Consider the following 7,763-nt stretch of genomic DNA (forward strand, 5'->3'; position numbering starts at 1 on the left):
GAGATCGATGACACCGAGTCCCCCAAGGTTGGTTGGGTGGCAAACGGCACGCCAATTTACCTTACACTTGGTCCCGGTGGCCTTGTCCGTGCCCGCCCAAAGGAATGCCCTCTGAATCTTGTTATAGTTATGTAGTGTGCTGGCCGGAGGGTTGAGAGCAATGATGTGGTAGGTCAACTGCGAGGTGAGGACTGACTTGACAAGAGCACACCGACCTGTGGCCATAATGTTCTGCCCATCCCATGGTACCATCTAGCCGCCGCCTTATCCTCAAGGAATTTGAGGTCCCCTCTCCGAAGCTAGTGGGAGGCCCAAATATTTGATGGGGAAAGTAGCTCGGGTGGCCGACTGGCTGGCAAGTATTGGTTCCAAGTCAAACGTTTCTGAAAGTTGGTGCATAGGCCGGTTACATTGCCAAAGCAAGTGAGCACCCTTGCGAGGTTCTCAATATCCTTCTTGATAGGGTCCATGAAAACTGTCGCATCATCGGCATAGAGGGAGGTGCGGAAAATTGCCATCCACCCTCGAATCTTATGGAAGAGACCGTGGGAGGTTGCAAGTTGGAGGATTTTCTGCAACGGATCAATCGCGAGGACGAAAAGTAGTGGTGAAATAGGGTCACCCTGTCAGCATGCATGCAGGACCGGAGGGCCAGCCACCCCATTTAGCAAGATCCTCGAGGAGGACGTATGCAGCAAGGCGGTGATCCAGTTATGGAATTTGAGAGGTAACCCACTTCTTTGTAGGAGCTCAATGATGTATTCCCATCGGACCGAGTCAAAGGCTTTTCAGATGTCGAGCTTGAAGAGGAGAGAGGGTGTTTTACTTTTGTGAAGTTTGTGTGCAAGTCCCCTCACATACATGAAATTGTCATGAATACTTCTTCTCTTAATGAAAGAACTTTGCGCGTTGGAGATGAGAGACTGCATGTGCGGTCCAACGCGGTTGGCAAGCACCTTAGCGGTGATCTTGGGCACAACGTGGATGAGGCTTATAGGTCTATAGTCAGTGATTCTTCGGATCCATCCTTCTCGGGGAGAAGCACCACATTTGCCGAGTTTAGCCACTTTAGGTTGGCTGGGTGGAGGTTGTCAAAACAGCGGATGACATTCATCAAGTCCACCTTGTTGATGGGCCAACATCGTTTGAAGAAGACGGCTGTGAAGCCATCAGGCCCAGGTGCTTTGTCACCGGGCATCTGATCAATCACAGATTTTACCTCCTCTTCAGTGATGGTGGAGTCAAGCCCATCCAACTCATGGTCCTGGTCGTCAAGGCCAAGCTCTTCCCAATTGAAATCCATGGACCTCCTGGCCCCTTTTCCCAACACACTGGAAAAGTGCTCGTAGATCAAGCTCTCCTTTTGCTCATGGTCCGTAATCCATCCATTGTTGTGGATCCTATGAATGTGATTCTTCCTACGCCTCGCGTTCACCCTCCGGTGAAAGAATTTTGTGTTGGTGTCACCCTCTCTCAGATTGGAAATTCTCGCGCATTGTTTCTTTCTGGCCCTCTCCAATACTGCCAAGCTCACAACCCTCCGCTTGAGCTTGGTTTGTAGATCTTGCTCTTGGATGGAGAAATACGCCCCTCCTGAGCGATGTCCAGGCGAAGGATCACTAGGAGGGCGGCATGGAGGTGGAGCTTAGCCCTGGAGAACAATTCCTACTCCATTCAATGAGCCTCAGTCCCGTCTTCTTGAGCTTATGAAAGAGCCTCTGGTAGGGTTCTAAATGGTGGCATTCCTCATTCCAAGCGTTAAGCACCACCTCATTAAACCCTGGCATTGACGTCCAAAAATTCTCGAATTTGAAGGTTTGCGGCCTGCGGGGCCCACTATCATCCACAAGGAGAACGGGACAATGGTCAGACAGTGACGAGGAGAGGGCATGCAACACATGGGTGTTGAAGGAAGTGTCCCAGTCGACGTTGCAAAAAAATGCATCCAATTTGCACAACATCGGGTTGTCTCTTTCGTTGCTCCAAGTGAACTTCCGGTTCTGAAGATGTATCTCGTTTAGCTCACAAGCATGAAGGGCGTTGCAGAAGCGATTGATGCGCGACCGGTTAATATTTCTTTTATTTTTGTCCCTTGCCTGATATATTTAATTAAAATCACCCAATGCAAGCCATTTGACCACTGGCACTGGTTTTTGGGCTATAAGTTCTGCGAAGAACTCACCTTTGCAAGATGGTTCAGTTCGGCCATACACGGCAGTGATCTTGAACACATTCCCGGATGCACGGATGAGCACCGTGGCCGAGAGACAGTAAACTGTGTTTACCACATCGGAGATTTGGACTGCATTGTCATCCTACAATAGCAGTATGCCACCCCTGGTGCCTGTAGATGGCTGGTGAGCAAAGTTATGAAGTCTATTACCACCCAAGTATGAAGCAATGAATTGGTCCATATGCTCAAGCTTAGTTTCTTGCAGACATGCCACATGATAGGTTGTTGCCGCAATGGTTTCATGGATGGTGGAATGCCAATTAACACAATTTAGGCCCCTTACATTCCAGCACAGAAAGTTAATATTCTCTCTTAACATTGGGAAACTATCACAGACCCTAACACAGCCACAGCCCAGCTATGAGACTTGCAAACACAACAAAGTGTGCCTAGCCATCGAGCTTCCCCTGCCGTGGTAGCCGAACATATCTCAGCCACGGCCGGCAGATGCAAACACCAAAACACTACCATGACAGTCCTACAGGCGACCCACATCGCTGCCATGGCAGCCACACTTGCAGCCATGGACAGCCCCTTACAGTACCTCGACGCAACATAATAAGGTTGTACTAACATTAGAACCTATGGAGCCCGTTAACGACCAGAGGGGTCCTAGGCAGACAGCGTCGTGGTGGTTGCTGAGGGCCTCCTCTACCTCTCGTGCAAGCGAATCATCAACCTTGAACAAGCCCCGCAAGGCTGCCATTACCGCCTTTGGAAGTTGTTCCTTGAACTGGTCCTCAAACGCCTTCAGTGCCTTGTCTATGATATCCTCTCTATCTTGCACTATGTCAATGGAGCGACAGAGCAGCCCCTGCGCCCACTTGGCCATGGCAGAAGACACGCCCGCACCACGTCTTCTTTACGTCGATGACATTGCACATCAAGTGAATGCGGCCACATTGCTCAATTTCTTGCTTATCGGGGTATTAAATATGTGTTAATGTTGAATTTGAACATACAAATTTGGGATTTATGCCTTGAAGTTGTAGACGTACGATGCAACAAAATGTTCCTTGATGAAATATTTGAAGTTGTAAATGTATGATGCGACAAAATGTTCCGTCATCAAATCTTTGAAGTTGTAAATAATTTTAATTCTAGAAACCAAAAATTATTTGGTTACTTCGCTCGAGGGAGCCAACACTTAACCTTTACTTTGTGCTATTACTTTCTTGGTAGTTGTACCTTGTGTAGCTTGCTTGCTCGTGTTAGTTCATCATATAGGGTGTGTCACTCACTTGCATCCGTAGAGAACTTATATTTCCGTAATCGCTTTAATCAACTAAGAAAGGTATATTTTCATAGTGCCTACGCACCCCCCCCCCCACTCGACATCTCAATTATCTTTGATCCTTTAATATTTAAATAATAGTAAAAATAACATTTGTTTTCATGATTTTTTTGCTAGATGGGACGATTTAATGCAAAACTATTTTTATAAGTAGTGGCTGAAGCAAAAAAGATAAATCTAATAAAAAAGACATGATAGCTAAAATAAAGATTTTTTATAACAACTAAATAAACTGTTAAATTATAGAAGGAAATAACGAGATAGCTACGCAAGAGCCGAACTATACTACATACTAAAGCTTCATGTTCTACATGCAAACACAAATGGGGCGCCGCTAGGTGGAGGTCGGGTGGAGGGTGTGCCCACATCACTCGCGACTAAATTAAGATGTTGATCTCATACCCCCAATCATTGCAATAAAGAAAGTCATTGCACACAACATTTTCTTATACATTTGCAACATTGTCGTAACATTTTTTTCATGTGGTCTATAGAAAACATGCAAGAAAACGTTGCAGCATTTTGAACACATCCACGCATGATTAATGTTATAAAAAAATCTGCACATGTTGCAACAAATCACTGAGAAAACCATCGAGGGTATGGCATGTACTCCCTTCATTTCTAAATATAAGCCCTTTTGCTGATTACAGTACGGACTACAAACAGATGTATATAGACTTGTTTTACAGTGTAGATTCACTCATTTTGCTTTTTCTATGTAATCCATATTGGAATATCTAAAAAGGCCTATATTTAAGAACGGAGGGAGTGGAATCCAAGGCTTGTAACAACGTAGAGAACAATTAATTGCAACATGAAGACAACATTGCAACAGACATGCCTAGTCACTGCAACACTGGTACTTTATCTTTGCGGAGCCAAAGTGAATTTTCCCAAAAGTGGTGGCTTTATCATGTAAAACAGAAGTACGCAACACCGAGAATCTCACAAAATCACTAACCTTCCACCACCAACATTTGGGTCACCAACCTCACCATTTTGGGCGTGTCAGCCACAAATTTGACTCGCTAGAGCCCTGTTTAAGCATACCCTGACAAGGTAAACTGGTTGTCCCAAAGGGTGGAAAGGGTACCTGTTCCATCCTCATTCATGTTGCATCCTTCAAGCGTCTCTAGTCCATTGTCTTTGATATATAGCTAACCACTCATGCCGAGTGGGTTATAGGCTTATAGCAACTCCCAAAACAATTGAAAATATGGGGAGTTATCCCCGTGTAACTAAGCTTCGGGAGGTTGTTTTGGGAAATGGAAGTTAAATTTTAGGAGAAGGCTTAGAGATGCCCCTATTCCCCGCATGTTTCATGGGATTGCATTGCTATTGTATTGTGTCAATTAGTCGATAGTATAACACATGTAATCTTTATGCAATCGTGATATTTACATCTGTGATCCCGAAATAGTAAAAAGAAAACTCTGGTTAAGGTAACAAATCTCCAAGCAATTTCTGGCATTGCGTGCATCGGATGACAACCTTCCGCCGGGGGTAACAAATCCCCAAGGGTTAAGGTTTGGTGCAAAATGGAGAATCCACAGCATGCAAACTTTCTATTGCTACAAGACGAGAATTAATTGCTACGATTTTCTGCTCTCCGATCTTCATTAGTTAGCGCGATCTCAATACCATGTATGCAAACTTTCTACTTAATTGGCACCCTCCCTTCCTTTTTTTTTTTTTGAGGTAATCCCTAGTACAGATATATATATGTATAAGCGCGAGGCGGCCATGGTTACTGCCCCCTCACTCCTTTTGGTTACCATCCAGCAAAGGGATAAATAAAAAAATCGAACCAGCATGAGGAGGAATGACGTACTGCACGTGATGACCATCTTGTTTCTCATCGGGTGCCTTGCGACAACGGAATGTAAGCATATATATACATCATGATTGTCTTCTTCTATGTACGTAGTATGGTACTCCCTCCGTCCCAAAATAAGTATCTTAAGCTTAGTACAAATTTGTACTAGAGCTAGTACAAAATTAAGACACTTATTTTGGGACAGAGGGAGTACTATACATAGCATTCATATGTATTGATGAATTTTGACAACCATGCATAATAATCAATGGATTAGGTCGTCTCAGAGCTGCTGGAAGAGGCATCTCAGATGGTCAGACAAACACGACCACTGACGGCATTGTGGTCAACTCGACGGCGATCGGTGAGAGCAAGCGTAACGCCATATTTTGCAGTCTCAAGGGATGTACCGGCAATGGCGGGGAGCTGTATAAGTGCTATTGCTGCGTGAAGCCAGGCCTGACGTGTTTCCCGTCAGCGGATGACTGCGAGTTCTATTGCCATTGAAGATAGCCGGGATTACGTACGCACCCTATATTAGCTTGCGTGCAGAAAAGGTGTAAAGATAGACCGGCACGTACTATGGGTTCAATGTACTGATGCATAAGATATCTTTACCATGAGTAATAATTTAAGTTCTATTTCAGCTTAGTATATGCATGTATCTTAGTTTTGTTATATATCAGAAATGATATCTGGCGAAAGTTCCCCAGGTGGTCAACCTTGGTGTGAACGCCTTCCCTGCCGTTGCACGGATTTTGGTGTAGGGCCGATGCCACGCAGATCAGCTATAGTCATACTTCCTCCATCCGGAAATACTTGTCGTCAAAATAGATACAAAGGGATGTATCTAGATGTATTTTAGTTTTAGATACACCTCTTTTTTATCGAAAATCCTTTTCTGAGCCCGGGCTCATCTGCACCCTTGTTGAATAAAAAATTCAAAACAAATACCTAGAAAAAATTAAAAATTAGAATTTTTTCCCATGATAGAAATTTTGGTGCGTGAGGTCCAACCCAATTTTCATATGATTTGCACAACTGAGCAACTTTCAGCAAAAAAAACAAATTCGGGGTCTGTAAAACAGTTTACTGTTCACGTACAGTTTTGACCCGATTTGTCTTTTTTGCTGAGAGTTACTCAGATGTCAAAATGAGCTAATATTTGGAGCGAACCTCACGCAATAAATTGTCTACCATGGAAATAAAATTTGGAATTTTTTGAATTTTTCTTTTTTTTGAATTTTTTTTTCTGATCGGGCGCAGATGAGCCTGGGCACTGAATTGCTGCACTCTTTTTTTATCCATTTTTATGACAAGTAATTTCGGACGGAGGGAGTACATTGTAAAGTGATCTGGCGAACACTCACTATTTTTCTCCTAAAAAATTCGTGCCAGGTTTGCGGTCGGCGGAATTCAAACTCGAGACCTCATGTCGAAACCATGTACTAAACTTGTTTTTACTAGCCTATATATACCTATCCCCCACCTTCTTTCTAGGGTTAGCTAGGATTAGAACTAAAACCAATGGAGCTTAGCTCATGTATGTCCCTTCTGTGGGATCTATCTTCTCTAGTGGAATCATGACCTCCTCTTGAGGGGAAGACTCCCTAGAAGCACAAGACCACCTCAAGGAGTAGATTAGTCCATGGAATTCAAGCCCTCCTTGTTCTAGGACTTGGGAAAGAACACTATCTTGATCTTTCGCACTCTTATAGATGATTTGGATGATGGATCTATGTATGTGTATCTTTTGGTGCATCTTGTGTGTTTCCCCTTGTGTTCTTCCTTGATTCCATGAGTATTCCCCTTATTCTTCATGTTCTTCCTCAAATTCATTGCCAATTCATCAAGATCGGGCAAACGAAGGGCCTAGCGCTACATCATGTGGTATCAAGAGCAAGGTTGCCACGAATTTGGAGCCCCATACACCCTCATCTTCTAGCCTTAATTTGAATTTTTCTTACCTAATTGAACAATTTCTTGCCCCATACCCAATTTCTTATGATTTCTTGGATTTTGTGAGAAAAGGTTGGTTTTTGATCCATGGATCTCTTCCAAAACTAATTGATCTACCTTCCTTTGCGTTCCCATGTCCCAGTTTGTTATTTTCTCCATCAATTTTGACATCCGCCTACTCCACACATTCGAAACTGAACCACCATCATATTACATGAGCATCGTTATGAAGGTACACAATATACACATGATCAAATAACAGAATAATGGTGGCACTACAAAAAAAAGACACATCCGTGACATTTTGGGCCGAACGAAAAAAAATTCTGTCATACTTATGACACTTCTATGACGATAATTGTGACAAAACCCGGTATCATCATAGATGTGGTGGGGTCCTACTTCTATGACAAAAAAATCATGACAGAAAATGGGCTTTTCGTCCGGGCGGGCCGGAG

General features: G+C 43.7%; 1 long non-coding RNA gene across 1 annotated transcript; it reads left to right on the forward strand.

The window, feature by feature from the left end:
* Positions 1 to 5,302: 5,302 nt before the first annotated feature.
* Positions 5,303 to 5,992, forward strand: LOC120974577 (uncharacterized). The gene is made up of 2 exons (XR_005769944.2): positions 5,303 to 5,412; positions 5,624 to 5,992. It is a non-coding gene; the product is annotated as an uncharacterized lncRNA (long non-coding RNA).
* Positions 5,993 to 7,763: the final 1,771 nt, after the last annotated feature.

Source organism: Aegilops tauschii, chromosome 2 (assembly GCF_002575655.3).
Source record: "Aegilops tauschii subsp. strangulata cultivar AL8/78 chromosome 2, Aet v6.0, whole genome shotgun sequence".
Classification (NCBI taxonomy): Eukaryota; Viridiplantae; Streptophyta; class Magnoliopsida; order Poales; family Poaceae; genus Aegilops; species Aegilops tauschii.